The sequence below is a fragment of the Filicampus tigris genome, chromosome 13, assembly GCF_054856515.1.
Source record: "Filicampus tigris isolate MCC_2025a chromosome 13, RoL_Ftig_1.0, whole genome shotgun sequence".
NCBI classification, from domain to species: Eukaryota; Metazoa; Chordata; class Actinopteri; order Syngnathiformes; family Syngnathidae; genus Filicampus; species Filicampus tigris.
This window is the reverse complement of record NC_141229.1, coordinates 19239730-19262120: the sequence shown is the minus strand read 5'-3', so window position 1 is coordinate 19262120 and position 22391 is coordinate 19239730. Positions and strand designations below refer to the sequence as shown.

The 22391-nt window shown below is 41.6% G+C and overlaps 1 long non-coding RNA gene across 2 annotated transcripts in view; it reads right to left on the bottom strand.

The window, feature by feature from the left end:
- Positions 1 to 2432: 2432 nt before the first annotated feature.
- The window catches only part of LOC147137852 (uncharacterized), a 38053-nt gene continuing 18094 nt past the window's right edge, over positions 2433 to 22391 (bottom strand). For both annotated transcript variants that reach the window (XR_015089421.1, XR_015089422.1), the window contains one exon: positions 2433 to 2831. This is a non-coding gene — a long non-coding RNA (uncharacterized LOC147137852). The remainder of the gene's footprint in view (positions 2832 to 22391) is intronic.

Below are 22391 nucleotides of genomic sequence, written 5' to 3'. Positions count from 1 at the left end.
AGCTGTTTTTGTTTCTGTTGTAAAATATCTGCTGCCCTAACACTGTGCTGAAAAATAGCAACCACTCTTTTCTCTCCACTGTGTTCATTTTGAAGGCTTTCTGTGTCGCAAAATGAATGAATGGTGCACGCAAAGAACATGAGGTCATCTCTGCTTCCTCCATAGCTCACACTGTTACTGGCATTGTCAGTAACCAGGGCTGGATGCTTGTCAAGAAGGTCACAATTAATAAATGTCTGTTTCAGCAGAGTACATATATTCTTCCCCATGTGTGATCCATTGCACATCCTCATCTGTGAGACTTTTTTCAACTGCCAATCTGAAGCGTTATAGTGGGCTGTGATCGTCAAACGTGACTCCGTTGCACACGACATCCAAGCATCAGTTGTCATTGCCCCTCCATCTGCTTTTGCCAGTTCATCTTCAAATTCACTTGACCATACAACGCCAGCATACAAGTGTTGATGATATGCTTTATGCGTTATATGGTTCTAAGGCTAGGCGGCACGGTGGTCGACTGGTTAGCACGTCCGCCTCACAGTTCAGAGGTCGTGGGTTCGATCCCGGCTCCGGCCTCCCTGTGTGGAGTTTGCATGTTCTCCCCGTGCCTGCGTGGGTTTTCTCCGGGCACTCCGGTTTCCTCCCACATTCCAAAAACATGCATGGTAAGTTGATTGGATACTCTAAATTGCCCCTAGGTGTGATTGTGAGTGCGGATGTTTGTCTCTGTGTGCCCTGCGATTGGCTGGCAACCAGTTCAGGGTGTCCCCCGCCTACTGCCCAAAGACAGCTGGGATAGGCTCCAGCACGCCCCGCGACCCTTGTGAGGAGAAGCGGTACGGATAATGGATGGATGGATGGATGGTTCTAAGGCAGAGGTCTCAAGCAGGCGGCCCGCGGGCCAGGGCCGGCCCCGCAAGGGGTTCCAGTCCGGTCCGCAGGATGAATTTTTAAAGTGAAGAAATTCATGAAAAGGTAAAACTTTATTTATTTATTTTTTTTTTTTTTAAATAAAATGCAATCCCTAAATGATCCACTTAGGTGCACACTGTTTTAGTTAGAGTACAGGGGCACACTGTTAAAGGAGTAGAAGCGTTGGCACTGAATGGCAGATGAAAACAGATGAAAACAGTGCGTCATTTGCTAATTACGGCATAGTCTACCCTTATTAGCCAAACTTTGTCAACAAGAATAAAGTGGATGCTGAGTGCAGAGTTTTTCCAGAAAAATTGACTGCTTTTACTGATTTACAGAGATAAATGTGCGCTTGGTGTGTAATCAACAAATGTCGGAAGGAATATAATATGCGGCACTACTATAAGATTCATCACGGCAAAACTATGACCGCTTGCAAGGACAACTGGGAAAGAGAGATGACAAATTAATTGCTTGTGGGTCTGAGTAAACATTCATTTTCATCCGGAGCCAAGAGGTTAGTGATGCAGCAGTTAAAGCCAGCTACCTGGTTGCTAATGACATAGCATCAGGATCAAAGTGAGATTCCGAGTGTGTGTGCGTTAAAACATGCTTGCTTAAAGCTGCAGAAATCGTGTGTCCTGAGAAGTGACAAGGATTTACCAACATATCTGTCGTATTGGATATGGCCACAGTAATAGTCACGAAATATGGAAATTGTATTCGTAAAATGTTGTAAGAATGACCTAATACGAGCAAAAGTAATAGTTCAGTCTTAATCCCATAACTTCTGGCTTTGAGCCCAAGATGGTTAACACAACACCTGAGCCATGGGCGAGCAATAGGGGGCCATGACTGCCCACCAAAACACTTGTGGGGGATCCCCCTACCACCACACACACACAAGTGAGACACAGATTTCTAAAGATAGACATTTTTTTCAATTTTATTCTATCATAGTCGCTATTTTTGTGATAAGAAATTCTAGTTTGGGTTATTCATCATTATTTATGGAATGATTTAAAAATTATTTTGAATGATTTAAGGCCAATTTAACATGCAACAGTATGAAAGCCAAAACAGCCCACAGCCTTACTAAAAATAATGTTGGGCATGTATGCCTATGTGACGAATACGTCACACGCATTTTTTAAAGTGATTCTGCAAGTTTTTTTTTTTTTGTGGAATTGTGTAATGGCATGACATGTTTGTAAAATATGTACAGATTTGTAAAGAGTCAAACAAATCAGTATGCTGCAGACTGGCACGTTCCAGTATGGAAAACATACAACGTAAAAGCCTTTTAAGCTAGTTTCATACAGAAAAGTCATGGGAATACTCTTGACATCTAAAATAAAGATAGTTTTTCTTTTCCTTTTAGTTCCACTTCTAACACCTTTCCATGTGATGTCAGCACATCCGCTATATTGGATGTGGCCGTCGTATTAGCATATAAAATCGCAATTGCTGTTCATTCATACAATGTACATGTTGGAAAACCCAAATGCAATCCAATGTCAAGTCAAGTCAAATTTATTTATATAGCCCTTAATCACAGGAAAGTCTCAAAGGGCTAAAAAAAAAACATCTGGGGAAAAGTGAGAAACCTTGAGAAGGAACCAAAGATGGGGGAATCCCCCTTCCAGGATGATCAGGCTGCAATGGATGCCGAGTGGGCAACATTGAACACACATTATAGTACTATACAGTGTTTGTTAAAGTGATGTGAAAGTTAATCAAATGAAGTGCTGCAGGAAGATGATATCGGTGAAGTGAGCAGGGGCCTAATGGTCCGTGTAGAAATCTCCATAGCAGCGCCTCCGAGGATGTGGTCAGCCGACGATCTTTTAGCAGTCAGTTGCTGTTGGATCGAAACAGCAACCTCCAATTCGGTCGTCATCACCTAATTTCCAAGCCTGAGAAAAGGGGGCAGAAAAAGAATAGAAGCGGCAGTAAAGAGGCCAAAACAAACAGTTCAACTAAATGCAGAATAGGACAAATAAGTCTTAAGTCATGTTTTAAACATTTCTACTGAGGTAGTGCCTCTAATATCCGTTCAAAAGCATCAGTGTCCGAATAGAAAACGCTCTAGAGCCTGCGAACTTCTATTTGGCTCTCGGGATCACTAAAAGGCCGGCATTTTGAACATATGGTCTCACTAAGTCGACGAGATAGGAAGGTGCTAAGCCGTGCAGTATTTTTGTAGTTAAATAGCAAAACCTTGAAATCGCATCCCAAGTGGACTGGGAGCCAATGCAAATTGGCTAATATTGGAGTACCGGTAATATTATCGAACTTTCTCGTCCTTGTCAAGAGTCTTGCTGCGGCATTTTGGACTAACTGCAGACTTTTAATACTAGACATGGGAAGACCAGAGAGCAAAAATCGAGGCGAGACGTAACAAACGCGAAACGTAACAAACGCGTGGATCGACAGAAATGGATGAATTTTAGCAATATTACGAAGATGGAAAAATGCGGTTCTAGTAATATTCTTAATGTGCATTTGAAAAGACAGAGTTGGGTCGAATATAACACCAAGAGTTTTTGTTGAATCACTTTGGGTAATAGTACATTTATCGAGCCTCAGAATGTTGTCCTTAAATAGGTGCAGATGACGAGCAGGGCCAATAATCAACAACTCGGCTTTATCAGAGTTAAAAAGCAAAAAATTGAGAGACATCCATTGTTTAATCTCAGCAAGGCACGCCCCTAAATTACAGCAATTAGCCGGCTTTGTTATCTCAAGCGGCGTGTATAATTGGGTATCGTCAGCATAACAATGAAAACTAATGTTATATTTACGTATAAAATCACCAAGCCGAAGCATGTAGATGCTAACCAATAGGGGACCTAGTACGGATCCCTTCGGGACTCCACATGTAACTTTACAAAGCTCAGAAGAAGAATTACACGGTGCATCCTTTCTGAGAGGTAAGAATTAAACCAAGAAAGTGCTGAGCCTGAGATACCAACACATCCTTCAAGGCGTTCTAAGAGTATGTTATGATCGTCGGTGTCAAAAGCAGCACTAAGGTCAAGTAAGAGTAGTATTGATGAGGTGTCGGAGTCCATAGCTAGGAGAAGATCATTAGTCACTTTAGCAAGAGCCGTCTCAGTAGAGTGATGGGCTTTAAATCCTGACTGAAGAATTTCAAATCGATTATTAGTGGCCATATAGTCACTAAGCTGTTGCGCTACAACGTTTTCGAGAATTTTCGCAATAACAGGAGATTCGAAACCGGCCTATAATTACTGAGGTTCTCCGGATCAAGGTTTGGCCGCTTAAGCAGAGGTCGAATAGCAGCGGTCATAAAAGCTGCTGGTACAGTGCCCGAGGTGAGTGATAAGTTAATGAAATTTAAGACGGAGGGGAGGGTCCTAGGGTTGTAAACACCTTTTTGATGAGTTTACCAGGAAGCGGGTCGAGCACACAAGTTGTCTGTTTTGCCGCACCAACTAATTTTGTAAGGCTTTCAAGAGATACTATTTTAAAAAGAGATAGGGTTGTCAGACAGTTGTCAGCCATCATACCCCTGCAAACACCAGTATTCGCGGAATTCAACAGGGTTTTAGGAACTGTGTCCTTAATCTCGTCCCTAATGCACTCAATCTCCTGCGTAAACAATTGCATGAAGTCATGGGCTGAATGCGAGGAGCATTTTGGAGGTGGTCGGCAGCTGTTGCGTTAGCATTGCCACTGTATCAAATAAATATTAGGATTGTTTTTATTTAGGATAGGAAATCTGGAAAAGTAATTACTTTTGGCTAAGGTGAGTGCTTCTTTGTATATTAGTAAACTATCACACCATGCCTGATCGAAGACCTCAAGTTTAGTCGCACGCCATTTGCGCTCTAGCTTCCTACATGATTGTTTAAGTGAGCGGGTTTCCTCAGTAAACCACGGAATAGGCCGTTTAGGACGAGTTTTAGGTCTTAATGGTGCTACGGAGTCAAGCGCATTTAACAGAGCAGCATTAAAATCATTTGTGAGATTATTTATTGTTTTATATTCATTTATACAGTTTTTAGTAGGAAAGGTTTGTAGAAGTTTGAGAGATATTTATTTTGATAAGTAAATTTGTCAGTTTGTATTAAAGTACATTTCTGGATAAGTTTTTCATGTGTTCATCCATCCATCCATTATTCAAAAGGAGCCCATCACAGCTGTCTATGGGCAGCAGGCTGGGTACACCCGTACAGCCAATCGCAGGGCACACACGAACAAACAACCATTCGCGCTCACAATCATACTTAGGGACAATTTAGAGCATTCAATCAACCTACCATTCATGTTTTTCGAATGTGGGAGGAAACCGGAATACCCGGAGAAAACCCACACAGGCACGAGAAGATCATGCCAACTCCACACAGGAAGGCCAGGACCGGATTCGAACCCACGACCTCTGCACTGTGAGGCAGACATGCCGTCAACTCGGGTTTAAATAGTTAAAAATAACACACACAAAAATAAATAAATAAACAAACAAACAAAAAATAAAAGTCACGCAAGGAAGATTGAAGGCAGTCAGGTTGGCCGTCTCTGTCAATGAGGTGTCCCTTGTTTTTTTTTCAGGGAGTTGGCAACCCTAAGCGCAGCGGTGGTTGAAGAACTAATATTTCGATTGCTAAAGCTTTGATTGTGGTCAGGATGATGGTAATGAGACCGCACTTCAAATTTGATAAACTAATGGTCAGACATAACATTAGTATACGGTAATACCATTACATTTGAGAATGCTAAACCTCGGGTTAGTACCAAATCTAAAGTATTACCATTATTATGCGTCGCTTCGTCAGTTATCTGCGTGAAATCAAAACTCAGAGCAAAGTAACGGTCCAGTCTTAATCCCATCAGTTCTGTCTTTGAGTGTACAACAGTTGATAAACTTCCAAGCAGCAAATGAATGAGGCATCTTCACAGATTGCTTCACTTTTCCACATCCAGTATGGCTGTGATGTCTACATATACAGTATAATGCAGGGATTATGGCAATGCTGGCCAGTGGGTGTAGCACAGGGTGCCATTTGAGACTATAAACTGGGTGCGGCAGTGCTGCTCGAACACAGTAGTTATAGGATCATCACAAATATGGAGTAATATTTGGCCTCATTTACAAATGGCATGGATTTTATTGAGTTTTCTGTCTCTTTTGTAAAATCCAGAAATGCTCCAGAGTCTAGATTTTGGATTTTTGTTTTAAAGGTGCATTTAAAACTCTCTGTGAACGAGTAGTTCGACTGGTGCCTGTGCCCGTATTTACATCCATTTTGAACTGTTTGTGTGAGAGAAATCGACAGTTACAATGATATCTTATTTAAAATTTTATTTCTTTGGTACGTCTTTTGTGACCCTTTGTTGAACTCACCCACGAAGTTTCTGTCTGCAGTAAAAATGTACGCTTAAAGTGTGAACAGGATGTCCGTAGTAGAAGACTGTTAGCCCGCAAACAGGTGCAATGTGCAGAAAAGTGGAAGTATCGCTGGTTTCACATGTCAGTATTTCAAAATGCATGTTGCCTATACTGAATAAAAGGCGAACGAAAGGGCACAGAGGCGACGGTCTGGAGCAACCACTTCGTTGTCTCTACCGCCCCTCGCGAGCGAAAAAGCCAATCTTGGCTGGTCTGACTTGCTTTTTACAGTCCTCTAACAAGGCTTGTCTCGGTCTTCCGAGCCGAATTCCCTGACGGTTATTGCTAACGTGCCACTAAACCTATAGAGCTATGTTATGAAGCATGCACATAACTGTCAGGTTGTACACTTTCGTAATTTGTACAGGTGGAAACACCTTTTCATGTACGCCGTACATCGCTGATTTCCGTTCACGTGACGGCAGCCACTCGAAAATAATGTGTAATGTTTAGGATTATATACAGATATGTAAGGGCAAATGACAACTTTGTAAGATTGAATACACCCCGGGGTTGACAGGTATGCATGCAGGAGTGTCATTACATGAGCCCTGTAAGGCCTCAGGCAAGCGATTCCTAGCCTCGCGATAGCCAATCCACAGCTTGGCAACTGATGTATCTAACAGGGACGTGCGGTCAGGGTAGGCAAGTGAGGTACAGCCGACCCCTGCTCTGCATGTGAAGAGTAAAAAAAAGGGGGGAGAAATGTGTACTCATTACGTTAAATTACATTCTATTTTAGTTTTATGGTCCGTGCTTTACGTTGATTTTTTTTTCAATACAATAATTATTAAAGATTTCATCATTAAAATAGCCGAATGTGCATGTTTCCTGTTCAAATACATAGGCTTGAAGTGAAGTGATGCATTCCACTTTCCATGCCTTCAGATGCCATGCACACGTTCACGCAGTTGGCACGTGCACTCAGACAAGAGACGTTGCTGTTTGTCTTTCTATCGCCAATTCACATGTTTGATCACAAATGTACTGCACATGCTGACATTTGACAGGTTTGTCTCATATAATGAATGTGTTTGACAAGCGAATCAAAATTGCACACTGGAGCCCAGGAAGTGCTGTGCCGCTGCCAGCATGTGGTGCATAAAAAGACAGGCGCGCTTGGTTCACTAGGACCGTTTGGAAACTCAGAGCATTGTTGAAATGTGCCTTTCGGTGATTCGGAGTGCCCCAAAAACAGAGTGCCTTTCTGTTCTTTTGGCGCTCTAACCGGGGACACGGTGTGCCAGTGCATCAGGAGGTACTGATGGAAACAGTTCAAGCATGAGCTGCTGATTGGTTTACAACATAGGCTGTGTTCTGAAATTAATGAGAGGGGAGTGCGCTCTGCCTCTCTGAAAACACGTAATATCAGAGTAGTGCACGGGCATCAGAGTGAATTTGCAAACGTGCCCATACATAACCACTAAAGCAAGCCTTGGCTGGTTGCGGACATGCAGACTTAGCTGCCATCTTGAACTGCAAATCCCCAGCGATCTCTTCCATTCACTTGTATTGAAGTAACTGTGTTTGGCTCCAATAAATTCATCATAACTTGTCAAATTCTTTAGCAAGTTTGACAGGGATCAGTTTGTTAGAAACATCAGAGATGCAGTTATGATACCACACACCTTGATAATTTTGTAATTGGGGCTGACCTTATATTAAACATGCTCTTGTTTTTCTTGCTATCACATTGTTGAACAGTGTGGAATTGATTGAAACAAAAGTTTTGAAGACAATTACAAATATTCAGAAATGCAATTGAAACTTGAAATATAGGCTATTCTTCTGTTTTGGGTTCATATTTTTCCATCGGACTCCTAGGTGTAGTGCCTCACCAGTCATGAACCTCACTACACATCACTGGTATCTAAGGATTCCTGGCAGATTTTGTATCGATTGAGGAGTCTGCTACCGACATTCGCGTTTATGATCAACATCCGGTTTGATTGGTGTATCGTTCCCAACCCGACCAGTGAGTACATTTGAAAACATTTATTTGTTTCCCAAGCAGGCCATTATGGCTAGCTTCCAACATTACTTGAAAAACAAATCAGTGAGAGAACCATTATTACATTTTATGTTATCTTTAGCTGCTGTGAACTGGATTCTTTAGCGAGTATTGTAAAATATTAGCAGGGCACTCCCTGGATAAGGATTGGAGGATAAAAAAGGATAACTGGATGTAAAAATAGCAAATATCAGTCAAAAACGTACTGCTAATGCACTTCCCAATGTGCTGAGAATTCACTATATAAAATGCATAAATGAAACCACACTCTTTTTTTTAACCTCGCGTCCTTTAATTTAAAACTTTGCCTTGCGATACCTCTATAAATCAAACCACAGTTAAGTAGATTATACGGCTCCTCTGGCCAAAGGGAAGGAGCTGCTGGCCCTGCATGAAGGAGAAGAATTGTAATCACTTCTGATCAAGGCCATTTAACAACCTTTGTGAATGCCTGAATCATGCCCTGCAATCAATTTGATACATAAAACCTATAACACACTCACTGTACTTTATTTCATGTTCTCCATATTTTCCTTCAGAACCGCCCCCCAAACCCCGCAGAAAGATACACACCTTTTGCTATTCATGACTATGGCTCCCAGTTTTTTAAAAGAAATAGTATTGCTTCATGGTCTCAACCCATTATCCCACTGGGATGACTGGTTTCCATTTAGTTTGCCTACTCAAACAGGCTTTCATAATTGATGATTGTGTAGAATAATGAGCTATATTATTAGAACTTTATTATTCAAATCTCATATGCATTGGCACTCTGAGGGCCCGATAGCATAAGTGTATGTTTAATGAGATAAAGGGATCCATAGTAGTTGTGACACTGTGTGTTAATTATGCAGGTCTCATAAGGAACATAGTGTATCCCCTGCAATATAACCCAGACTGTACGTGCTTGTGCCATGAGGTTATAATTATGCACATGAGCCTGTTTTTTTGTGCCAAATAAATAATTATCGATGTTTTTTAAAGGTATTTAGTAGCAGCAGTTTCCAAATGATCCTCAAAGATTACATGCATTAAACTAATGAGGTGTAAAGAAATCATGTTAATTTGATATCAGATTGTATAGCGGAAAGCCTTTTTAAAAGGAAATGTTTCCACAGTCAAATTATCAATTACCTCAGATTAGGGTGTTACAACATGCTCAACTGGGTCGTCATGCCATGCAAGATAAAAACATTAATTACTGTGCTCTCTGTTCTAGTTTTGTGTTTAAAAACTTGCTTCACTGGAAATGATTTGGTTTGCTACAGAATATCGGAGAGATAGTTTGACATTTTTTGTGCAGGTAAAATAGCCGGGTGCAGCACACTTTTTCAGGATGCCAGCTACTTATAAAATGACTAGGTCAAAATGATCTACTCACAAAGCAAATCAAACTCATAGATTCATGCATAAATATACTGAAAATTCTTATGAATATGGACACTATTGTTGTGTACTGGTTCCACCACGAGAGGAATAGCTAGATTGGTGGAGGGGGCGGGGGTGATTTTGCTACAGGTGCCCTAAGCCAGTGTTTTTCAAACTGTGTGCCGCGAGATATTGTCAGGTGTGCCGTGGTAAAATTATCTTATATTAAGAATATGTACTATGCAGACCTACTAGTTGAAACACGGCATTTGTGGAATAAGTGTTAATCCACCCGTTTTTAGCAATCTTTGCGGGCGGCCATTTTGACACTTCTGTCGACTGAAAATGACATCACAACTGCTCAGGGCTCAGGTAACGACCAATCACGGCTGACCTGTTTTCTGAAGCTGAGCCGCGATTGGTTGTTACCTGATGTCATTTTCAATTGACAGAAATAACAAAATGGCCGCCCCCTGAAATGGCTAAAAACGTGTGGATTTTGCTGCTTAATTCATATTCTACAAATGCAATATTAATCAGAATACCGTGTTTCAAATAGTGGGCCTGCATAGAACATATTATTGAAAAAAATATATTTTTGGGTTGATTTCCACTTTAAACACACCAAAATACTACAAACAAACTACAAATATATTCAGAGAAACCAAGAGAAATAGATGAGATGAAATATATGATACAAGTGTGTAACCATTCACATCAACCCATCCCATCAACATGCAGAACCCTCCACCCAACTAACAAATTTATCATCTGACAATATACTTAAAAAAATCATGCACAAAGATGTACTTTACAAAATGACCACAGCTGTTGCTTTCTGAAGATGTAAAACGCTGGATGGAACAGGATTGAACAGGATTGAGACTTTCAACAGGATTGAGACTTTCAATCCTGTTCCATCCATCTCTTTCCAATCAGCAAGTTTGTTGATCAGCCGCTTGTTTGCAGTGAACAACTCCAGATTTGTTTTCTCCAAAAAAACAAATATATGATCTCACAATATGCATCAATAAGCATGTCCACAGCCGTTGCTCTCTGAAGGCATCAAAACGCCGGAGGGGAGAGGATTGACACATTCAATAATCTCCTTCTAGCGAGGAGGAAGCTGATCTTAATAAACTGAGTTTCCTGTTCACTTCTACAGAACTTACACAGTGTGGAACGATGTCGAAGTATGTCTAATAAACCCCCGTGGTTAGACTATTGGAGCCGCATAGACATTTTATTGGAAATACATTTTGGGGTTTGATTTCCCCAGCTTTTTAACAAGCATTTATTTGTATGTTGCTCTATATCACATCGCATTATATTTTGCCTTCTACATATATAAGTTTGTAATGTTGATTACATCCATCCATTTTATGAAATTGATGACGAGGGGTAATGTTGTAAATATTGATTGATGAAGGGGAAAAAAAACAGGGTCCAGCAATAATGGCAGTTTTCTCATCCAGGGCAAAAGGGCAGGTGTTTAATCATCACTGTGGGTCCATCTGTGCACATGCCTGATAAATACTGTACAAGTGACTCGCCTGAATCATTTTTATGGCGTGTAACTCTGTGAACTAGACCGAGCAGCCAAAGATTTTTCAAAATGGAAATAAGGGCAATAATATTTAACAGCTATCATGATACTAATAATGCAAGAAGACCGGAGGTGAACGATTTATAACAATATCTGAGCCCTTCCTTGCAGCATTGCAAATTCCCTTCCCACTGAAGCAGTTTCTATATCATTCTTCATGCCATTGTATCAAAGCCAACAATGGCAGTTTAATTAGTCCCACAGCCGGGCAACTCTCCCAACCTCCATCAGTCTGAATCATTGCACTCATCATCTCTCTCAGGCTCTGTCTCCTTCTTCCTGCATCACCGTCTACCTCATCTATCCTCTTACAATACAATAAGCTTGTGAACTTCGCAGTCCGATCCACTTTTATGCTCATTTGATCATGCAGTCTCCCATTTGGCTGCCACATAGCTGCACAGCGAAAGGGAGCCTGGCTACGGGGAAGCCAATTGTGAAGCACAAACTATTCCAGCACTGAGGCAAATTAACTTCCATTGTTAAAGCTTTGATGCTTAGGGGAAAGGAAATTAAATTGAAAATGTTTCAGGAGGAAGGGAGCAGAATAAGATGCAGATTTCTAGCTTTAGTTACAGTATACAGTACTTATAATATCAAACTTGAATAAGGCCAAGCGATACTAATAATATTGCACTCCAGCTCAGTAGGAGCAGCTAAACTACTGGATCACTACTTAGCCCCAGTGTTAGGAGATTATAATGACAAAACTAAAAAAGAAAGTATGAAAATATATACTTGCACATTCCTTTCCGTGCTCACCAAAGGTTAACAAGTTATTTCTTTGCGCGTGTGCCACTCCCCCAACAATCGCTTGGGAATGAACTGTGTAGTTTTTGCATATTCCTCATAGCTAACCAACAAACAACCAGAAACATACCCAAGAAACGCTGACTACAACAATGCCTCGCACTGTCGTGTGACACGCTGTGTCAATCAACTATTTGTTGACTTCTATAATGTGCTTTTAACTTAAAGAGGGAAGTCAACCCAAACATCCATCCATCCATCCATTATCTGTACCGCTTCTCCTCACAAGGGTCGCGGGGCGTGCTGGAGCCTATCCCAGCTGTCTTTGGGCAGTAGGCGGGGGACACCCTGAACTGGTTGCCAGCCAATCGCAGGGCACACAGAGACAAACAACCGCACTCACAATCACACCTAGGGGCAATTTAGAGTATCCAATCAACTTACCGTGCATGTTTTTGGAATGTGGGAGGAAACCGGAGTGCCCGGAGAAAACCCACGCAGGCACGGGGAGAACATGCAAACTCCACTCAGGGAGGCCGGAGCCGGGATCGAACCCACGACCTCTGAACTGTGAGGCGGACGTGCTAACCAGTCGACCACCGTGCCGCCTCAACCCAAGCATTCATTCATTCATTCATTATCCATACCGCTTATCCTCACAAGGGTCGCGGGCGTGCTGGAGCCTATCCCAGCTGTCTTTGGGCAGTAGGCGGGGGACACCCAGAATTGGTTGCCAGCCAATCGCAGGGCACACAGAGACAAACATCCGCACTCACAATCACACCTAGGGGCAATTTAGAGTATCCAATCAACTTAACATGCATGTTTTTTGGAATGTGGGAGGAAACCGGAGTACCCGGAGGAAACCCACGCAGGCACGGGGAGAACATGCAAACTCCACACAGGGTGGCCGGAGCCGGGATCGAACCCACGACCTCTGAACTGTGAGGCGGACGTGCTAACCAGTCGACCACCGTGCCGCCCCAACCCAAACATATTTTTTTCAATTCTATGTTCTATACAGACCCACTAGTTGAAACAAGGCACTCTGATTAATATTGTGTTTATGGAATATGAGTTAAGCAGGAAAGTCTAGCCATCTCGGGGGGCGGCCATTTTGTCACTTCTGTCGACTGAAAATGACATCACAGTTGCGAGCAATCATGGCTCAGCTTCAGAAAATAGGTCAAACCGTTTACTATATAAAAGTTGTTCTTTTCATTTTAAAATTAATTACGGATTTCACATCCGCACTTTGCGGATATGTGGATTTTTAGAAGGCTAGTTTGTTCCACGCTGTGTCAGACTTATTTTTAGGTTTACAGGTTTCCTGCTGTCTGCCAGTGAGTGGCAAAGAGTATTCAATAATCTTGAGTTGTGGGCTGCTGTGAACATGAAAGGACATGCATCCAAAAGTCGATGTAGCTGCTTATTCATCTTTACCAGTTTCATTGCTGAGGGAAAAAGATCTGTCAAACTAAGTCACCGTTCACCTCTATCCTTTTACGTCATCTATCAGGTGTTGACGGAAAACTCTACTACAACTGACAAAGCACCAGTTGGACCAAATTGCTGAGGGAGGAAAAGAATGGAGCTGTGATGTGATGGAGTTGTTAATGGGTCTTATGGTGCGGCTATGAAATCTATCGCTGATAGAGAAAAGCAAAGATGAAATAAATATAATATAAAGAAAGTTAGCATGAGACATTGATAAAGGCTTTCATGCAGATTCAACTGTTAAATTGCTCATGACACACCTATGCCATTTGGTTAGCAGATGGTCGACTGGTTAGCACGTCCGCCTCACAGTTCAGAGGTCGTAGGTTCGATCCTGGCTCCGGCTTATCTACAAAAATTGTTATACGGCGTACACAATTTGAAATGATCAAAAAACGTATAAAATACGGGGAAAACGTACAAGTTGACAGGTATATTTAACACATTCAAGTTTGATTTATATTGTATCATGTTTTTATTTTATTCGATTTTTTTAAACAAACCGATAAATATTTGTTTTGTTTTGATTGACAGGTCCATAGAATGGCCTTATTAATAAATTCCATTATATATTTAAGGATAGAATGTTATTGTACTAAATAATTAAACCATGTGTTACTTGTGTACAAATGATGTCAATGGTTAGAGTACATAAACTTAAAAACAACATGGCCGATCATACGATTTAATCGGCCGGTCGATTGATTGGTCCGGCACTAATTAGCGTAGCTTTTTAATGTGATTTGTTGTAGAACCTTCACCTTCCTTGTGTCAGTAGTTCCCATCCAGTGTCAGTTGTGCAACAAAACAGTATTATTTATGAAATTTCTATGTCACTGAACCTCCTCTATTTCATGTAATGGGATGCATTTGGGTCCACAAAATGATGCAAATGAGTGACGATCACCATTCTGTGACATGACACAAATGGGGCAGGGCCATCCCATAAATTCAAGACAATTATGCTGCACAGTATTCCCCACCTCTAAGTGACTTCATCAGCATTCACTCATGTGTGAAGAAAATTCCTCTGAATGCTGGACTCATTACCATTTACAAATTCCCAATGGTAAGTTTAAAGAAGAGACCCAACAGCTATATGATAGTGTGGAAAGAATTTCTGAGACTCTCTGTACTTCATGGCACATTCCGGTGCAGTCTACCTTTTGTTCTAGCTAATGAGTATTTAGAAGCCTCTGTAGAATAGTTTCAGTTTTCTGCAAATGGTAGCTTGTGATACTTTCACTCACTCCTTGATGTTTTTGCTCATTTCACCAAAAGTTGTTTTAAAATCTTCATTTACAGCTTTCAAATATTTCTGTCATTAACTGGTGTTGTTTTCCTTTACAGGTTTTGAAATCTGTCAGTAATGACTGGTTCATTTGTACATCAGTGGTTTGTTTTTTCTTCACAACATTCGAAATCAACCCACGTGTGGCTCCACTGAAGCTCTTGACTCAGCTTTTATTTTGAAGTTGGCCCTCTGAAGCAATCATGGTGGCGACTGACTTGATATCAAATTAAGGTTGCATGACATGACCACAGTCACTGAGCGCCATTATTCTCGTGCGCAAAGGAGCGATGACAGACTTGAACTGGAGCGCATTATTCAATCTGCAGTGCACATGTGCACCGGCGCGCCGCTTATGTACGCACCTGATTATAAACATGTTTCCGCAACTACAGCGGACACCCGAATACCCACAGCTACACATCCTTGAATTCACTTGCTCACAGTTTTTTTTCAAAATGTATTTAAAATAAAAAATGTGTATCACTGTTCTTTTGTAGAATTCTTTGGATTTTCTTTCCGCCCCCCGCCCGGCCCTCCCCCACCCCCAAATGCATTTAATTGGCTGCCAATTATACACAGATTGTCACTATTCAAAGGCCACAAATATCGGTGTTCCACTTTATAGTTTTAAGTTGTAATGTCACTATTCACCACTAGACATAGACTAGACACCATATGGCTTAGTTCAGTGTTTCCTAACTTTTCTTGAGCCAAAAAACATATTTCACATCGGGAAAAAATGTCTAAGCACACCACTTAGCAAAACGAAACCTTGTATCATCTATTGGAAGAGCATTTGGAATGACATGCCGGAAAAATAGTGCCTGAATAATATTACAATTTTCAATGAGTTGTTTTTTGTGAAAAATGCACAGAATGAGTTTGTGCAGTTAATATTGATTTGCTGTTCGGCAGTTTTGTGCTGTCCTTGAAAGGTATTTTTTTATGCATGAGAGCCCTTTGTGCACGGAAGTGAGAGGAATCACATTATGTACTCTAACTGCAAATGGATTCCGCACAAGCAAAATCCACCACGGATTTTCAGTGCTGTTTATTTTTTGAATAACCAATGCAATTGCACACCACCTGCTTTGTGCACTTCATGGTTGTGCACATGATAGTTCAGTAGTCATATACAGAAGCTAGACTCAACTACTCCAACCAGTATGACACAAAACAGCGGGTACAAGCATATGCTCCACTTGCTGCCTAGTCTGTCTGACAGTTCATCATCTGATCAGTCAGTGGACTTTTACAATCATAAATCAAACTCGGTTAAGTCAATGAAGCAGCAGTTATAATCTGACAGCTCAGCTAAATGTTCATGCTGCTGCTGCTGCAACTGCTTTGCAAATGCTAAAAAAAAATGCTGCTTGAGCACTTTTTAATTCTTGTTTTTGTAAGATGTGTGTGTGGTGGTTTTTGTGGTATGTGGGTGATATTCTTGGCCTAGTTTTGAGCCCCAAGGGGCTGCCGACTGTAACTGCACCCATTTATGAAACCGCTAGTTGCATGGCCATTCACCTGAAATTTAAATGGCACTTTTTATAAGTGGACCCTGGGAACTTTTTGTTTTGAAATTTGACTATGTAGTGCGAGATTGCACACAACTGAGGTGAAAAAGATGAGCGCTGAAAAAATAAGTACAATTTGGATGCATTATCAAGTTAATATGTAGTATGAGGGCAGATTGCCGCAAAAGTATAATTGCATATGGGAGAGGCTCTGCAAATCACCCATTACTTCGGTAAAAAGAGAAAACACAAGCAAGGGAACCTGCTTTTAAGGATTGTGTGAGTGTGTCTATTGCAACTGTTGCTGCTTCTAGGATATAATTAGACAAAAGTAATACACTTTTTTAATGGTCGTCTGTGTTTGTATTTTACAGTTTATATTTGGGGATTCTGAGTAAGGTGAAGTAGGCAATCTTAAAGATACTACTAAGACTTGTTTGTCTGTCTGTTTGTTTGTTTTTAACATATAAACAAGTAACAGAACATATTCCAGTAGGAAGTAAAACAAAGGACAGAAATGATAAGTGGTCATCATATAGCACAGTTTACATGTTCAAAAGGGAGTTCAAAAGAAAAACGAACCTAGAACTCCCCCTTGTTCTTTGTATATTGACATGTTTCAAATCAATACAATCAGTTATTTGTGTGCTCTATCCCAACATACAGAACTACATCCGTATGTATACAACTGCACTTACATTTATATGTACAGTGCAGTACATAAGCACAAACTCCAGAACAGGCCTGGCCAGCCTGCCGCATACGGCTCTTTGGCCGGTTTCATGCGGCTCCTGAAGCCCTTTTCGAAAATGAGCTTTGCTGGGCGCAGTGCGCCGTCAACCCCATCATTGTGTATATGGTGAGGGGTGGGGATCACGGAATGGTCCAGTAAAATTTCCTTGCTATCGTCCTGGTCTTGTTTCGCTGCAAAAGAGTGAGCCGTTCTTCTTAAAATGTAATTTTATTCTCCAGTGTGGCATTTCAGCACCTCACTTCGTGTCAGTCTTGTTTTTGGCAGGCATTTTAGATTTAGTCTTAGTCTTTTGGGCAAAAATGCTTATTAGTTTTCGTCACATTTCAGTCATTCCTAAAACACTTCAAGGTTTTAGTCAGTTTTAGTTAAAAATAGACATACAAAATACACCCCAAAATGGCCGACAATACAGACACTACATTTCCCAGCAGGCCTCATACGCCCAACAGGTGTGGCTGCATACGCCACTTGATTGAAGCCAGCGTGGCTGGACTTAAAATGGAGAAACTCAAGGAGCAGAGAGAGAGTGGGAGGATAACAAAAGAGAACTGGAGAAAAGCAAGAGGAAAAACACACTCAACGTGGAGGAAAGTTGTTTTTGAATTTTGAGAACAGTCTTTAGTTGGAGCCATTTGTATTTTTATCAATTTTGTTTTTCCTTACCAAATGACTTGAAAAGGATAATAAATCTTGATTTTTGTTAACACACTGTCCTAAGAAGTCTCCACTTGCCCTTTCGAACCTATCGTGATGTCACATATGGTGGAGGATGTAGGCAGGCCATAGAGGTGGGTGAAGACGGCTGACCTTGATGAATTGACCCAGCAAGTTTCTCAGCTCTACATAAGCCAAACCCACCGCCAAATGGAGCGATTAATGCTGTTGGGGACCCAGAAGGCACAGCAGGGAACCAATGCGGCCCTGCTCCAGCAGCAAATTAAGGCGAACCAACTCAAAGAACAAGAGCTACGCCGTTTGGCAAGAGCTATACCCAAGGCAAGTGATTTCATCCCCAAGATGGGGAAGACTGAGGATGTAGGCGCGTGTCTTCATGCCTTCGAAGCTACAGCCGCACAACAAGGGTGGGCGAAAGCACAGTGGGTTGGTGTCCAGGCGCCATTCCTCTCAGGTGAGGCACTCAAAGCCTATCAGGACTTAGAAACCGACATAGCCCAAGATTATGAGCAAGTGAAAGCAGAGATCTTGAGCCGACATGGCCTTACTAAATTCACCATGGCACAGCGTTTTCATAATTGGCCGTATAAAAACGATACCCCTCCCCACTCACAGATGCATGAACTCATCAGAATAACAAGAAAATGGTTAGAACCAGAAAAGAAGAGCCCTGCAGAAATAATAGAGACGCTAGTGATGGACCGGTATTTAGATTGTTATTGTGATTATAAAAAACATGATTAGTATGCTTAGTCCGAGGTGCGAACCATCACATCACAATTTTTGATGGATTCGGTGCAGCTGGGCCATTAGCACCACCACCACAAGGGGGAAAACAGTTCAGCCATTGAGAATCACAGGCAGTGAAAAAGAATGAGTCGCTTTATCTATTCCTTCATTGTTCCAGCAAAGCATGACTGTAAAATGTGTTTACTGGCTGAACCCAAAGCTCGCAAGGCCCATGACTGGAAAAGTGTTAACATTTTACTCTTGCAACTACTAAGTTTATATTGCCAATATGTGTTCCTATTATTAATCACACAATTGTTTTTTTTTAATGTATTGAAGTACAATTGATGATTGATCTAACAAGACAGACAGATGGATGGATTGATAGATAGATGGATAGATGGATAGATGGATAGATGGATAGATAGATAGATAGATAGATAGATAGATAGATAGATAGATAGATAGACAGACCCAAATTCGCACAGATCCGGTCCAGTGTCTTTTTGAACCACTTGCCTGCTGTGGTATGGATTCATTTTCCGGATCTACAACTACGGGCCGGAACTAGTTCCAGCGCAACCCTCAATGCTCTGGACTAAATGTGATCCAGATTTGGATCATAATCATCACAAGCGAAGCACTATTTTTAATTTGAAAAATCGAGTGGTAATTACCATGCTGTATTCTCTTACAAAGAGGTTGAAATCGTCATTGTCTACGAACATATATCTTAACCATACATCATGTTTGGATGGTTTCATGGCTTTAAGTCCGTGAGCGTGTCGTCTATATCACTGGCGTGACTTGTATCAGAGCTCCTGCGATTGACTGTGCGGCCATTACTCCTCAAAAAAATTCCGGATATCCTCCGACAACTCGCGACACCGTCACATGTATATTCTGATGCATTTCATTGGCTAAGAGACCGAGAATTGTATTAAAAAAAGCAAATGACGTAGACTCTCTCCTGGCTTTAAAGGGAGAAACCCACAACAGCGCTCCCATCTTTAGTGGTAGAAACGCGGTTATGTGTCCTTATAGGACGGTGGGGCCGGGATGGCCATGTTTTCACTAACAAGTTCATTTTATATATTTTTTGATCAGGAAAATGAAAAGAGTTGTCATTTTCTATTTTATCAATAAATTTGGAGGAAATTAGGAATTAAGTGACTCCATGAATAACGCCTCTTGTCAATGAGGAGAATGGCCGCGCCCCCTACCGTTCTATCCATGTTCGGTCGGAGTCACTGGAGGAACCGATTACAAACCCTCCATTGGAAATCATTGACCTTTCATCAATCAATCAATCACATTTTATTTATATAGCACTTTTCATACATAAAAATGCAACTCAAAGTGCTTTAAAACATTCAAAGCAAAACATAGAATTATCTTCAATCAAAAGAAAAGATAAATTATTTAAAAGTTGTTGAAAGCCAAACTAAAAAGGTGTGTCTTGAGCTTCCTCTTAAAAATATCAACAGTCTCTGCAGACCTGACGTCCTCTGGCAGGCTATTCCAAAGGTGAGGACCAAAACGGCTGAATGCAGCCTCGCCATGCATTTTGGTCCTCACCCTTGCTTATAACGTCCAAAAACAGTGAGCAATTGGCACCAAAATTTATGTGGACATCCTTACTAATGACCATTTCAACATTTCAAAAGGATTAACCTCTCCGTGGCCAATTTATATGAGAATGAGGAAATGTGGAAGTGAGCAGAGCTACACAGGTTTATGCTGGGATGAGCGCACACTGCGTTCTTTGCTAAAAAAAAAAACACTGCTACTTTGCTGATCACAGTTAGGACAGGCGAGGCATTAAACCAGTTACAATATTTACAGAGACTGAAGTGGGAATGAGTGGGCATGCACATTTATTTGGATGAGGAATGCCCCCAGTTTTTCGACCGACAACACGCCGTCCAATGGAACGTAAAAGCCGAAATGGTGCATTCCAATGCGGCCACACTTGGTTGTGGAGTCGGATGCGCACGTTCAAGACACTCCTGGTGTTCGATGAAGTCATACCTCACTCTGACGCCGCTCCACTCTCGCGGCTGCAAGCAGTGTCGGACAACGCACGCGACTGCTTGGGAGGCAACGCCGCGACATGAAGACGCAGGCTCATGATCACCTCCACACGCTGCGCGGACAGTAAGGAGCTAATGTTGTTGTGCTAACGCCTTTTGTTTTAACGGCCTGAAGCTAGTTATCCTACTGTTAGCCGGGGAGGGAAGGGGGGGGAATAAAGATCCATGCTTGCCTGATTGCTTGCCCGCTGCCAGTCGCCGTCTGCCTCCTGAGAGTTGACACGAGTTTAGCGTAGCTAAATGTCCAAAATATAAGCGTGTGCGTATTCATGCTCTTGTCCGCGTCAGCTTGTGAAAGTGGAGGAGCAATCGGCACGGTATTTTTGATTTTGTGGAGGTGATCATGATGAGATCACGTTTTATGTCAATGAATCCAAACTATTGTGCAGAACACTTTTATACTTTCACAGGTTGAAGTGGACAAGAGTAGTAATGTGCATTTGCATTTTGGTGGCGATCGGTTGCTGTTTTAGACAACAGAACTGACAAAGCGAGCAATATTACAACGCTTGGCTCCCTCCCGTGACGTAGACCGCTGAGACCAAAAACATAACATAAGCCACGCCCCGAAAGGGTGCGGGGCAATTTGTCGTAAATCTAATCACAAAAAAGCCCTTATATCACTAGAGAGTCTTTTGAGGTGGCCATTTTAGTGCTGATGTCATTTTTACATGCAAACCTATTATATAAGTGCCAATGTTAAGCTCACCCAAGTGTCGCTTTAATGGGTTAAATTGGCCATGGTGAGGAAAAGTTTTGGAGGCGAGCGTATCACTGTGTTGATTACGTGTTGACTTTTTTTGAGCAGAGTATATGCAGTGTAACCATCTCATCTAAACAGAAGATCAGTGAAGGCAAGTGTGTATAATCTCACCACCCTGAACTACTGGGCCCTTAGAGTGTTTTCCCAGCACATCAAAAATCTTTGAATGCTTTCATGACATCAGACTGACACCCACCAGATATTAGAGTCTGGCATCAAAGCACGCATGAAAGAACACAATTTGTTATTTAACGAGACAAGCTATTCCCATAGACGTGCCCGAAACAACATTTTTATTGAATGTGAATGGAAAAATGTATGTTGAGTCAAAGTGAATGTTCACAAGCTTGTACTGAGGCATTTGTAGATCATTTGGCTCTAATCGCCCTGTGTTGATTTGTTTTACAAGTGATCCATCAATAAGACTCCCTGATTGCAGTGGCAATTCCCATCACACAAGCACATGCACACACACACACACGCGTACATTCACTTATCTAAATGGATTCCACTGATTAAAAGCAGTGTAAACACCTGATTAAACACATTACACACAAACATACCCCATGAAATACACACTTCCATCACCAGTCTTGATTACAGAGATAGTTGCCATAGTAACAGATGCATCATTTTACTGATGTGGAGGTCATTATCTGTCCTTTAAATCTCAGTCAATCCTTTCATCTTCTTTCAGTCATCTTCAATCCACCTTGTCATTGCTTTATTTTCCTTTTGCCATCTTGTTTCTTCCCCTCATCGCCTCTTTTCTCCATTTCTCGTCTGTTATTATTACCCGATGCTCCTCCTCTATTTTGTTTTTATTCACGCTCCCTCCATCCGGGTGTCCTCTGCCCCCCTCACATTTCCATGCGTTTGTCATTGTGTTTTTCTCCATCCCACCTCCTCTTATTTTCCTCACCATCTACTCTCTGTGGTCTCTTATTGCACCGATCTGTCTCTTCTAATCTTTTTTTCTCCCTGCTTAGCTGCTCCTTCCAAATCTCCT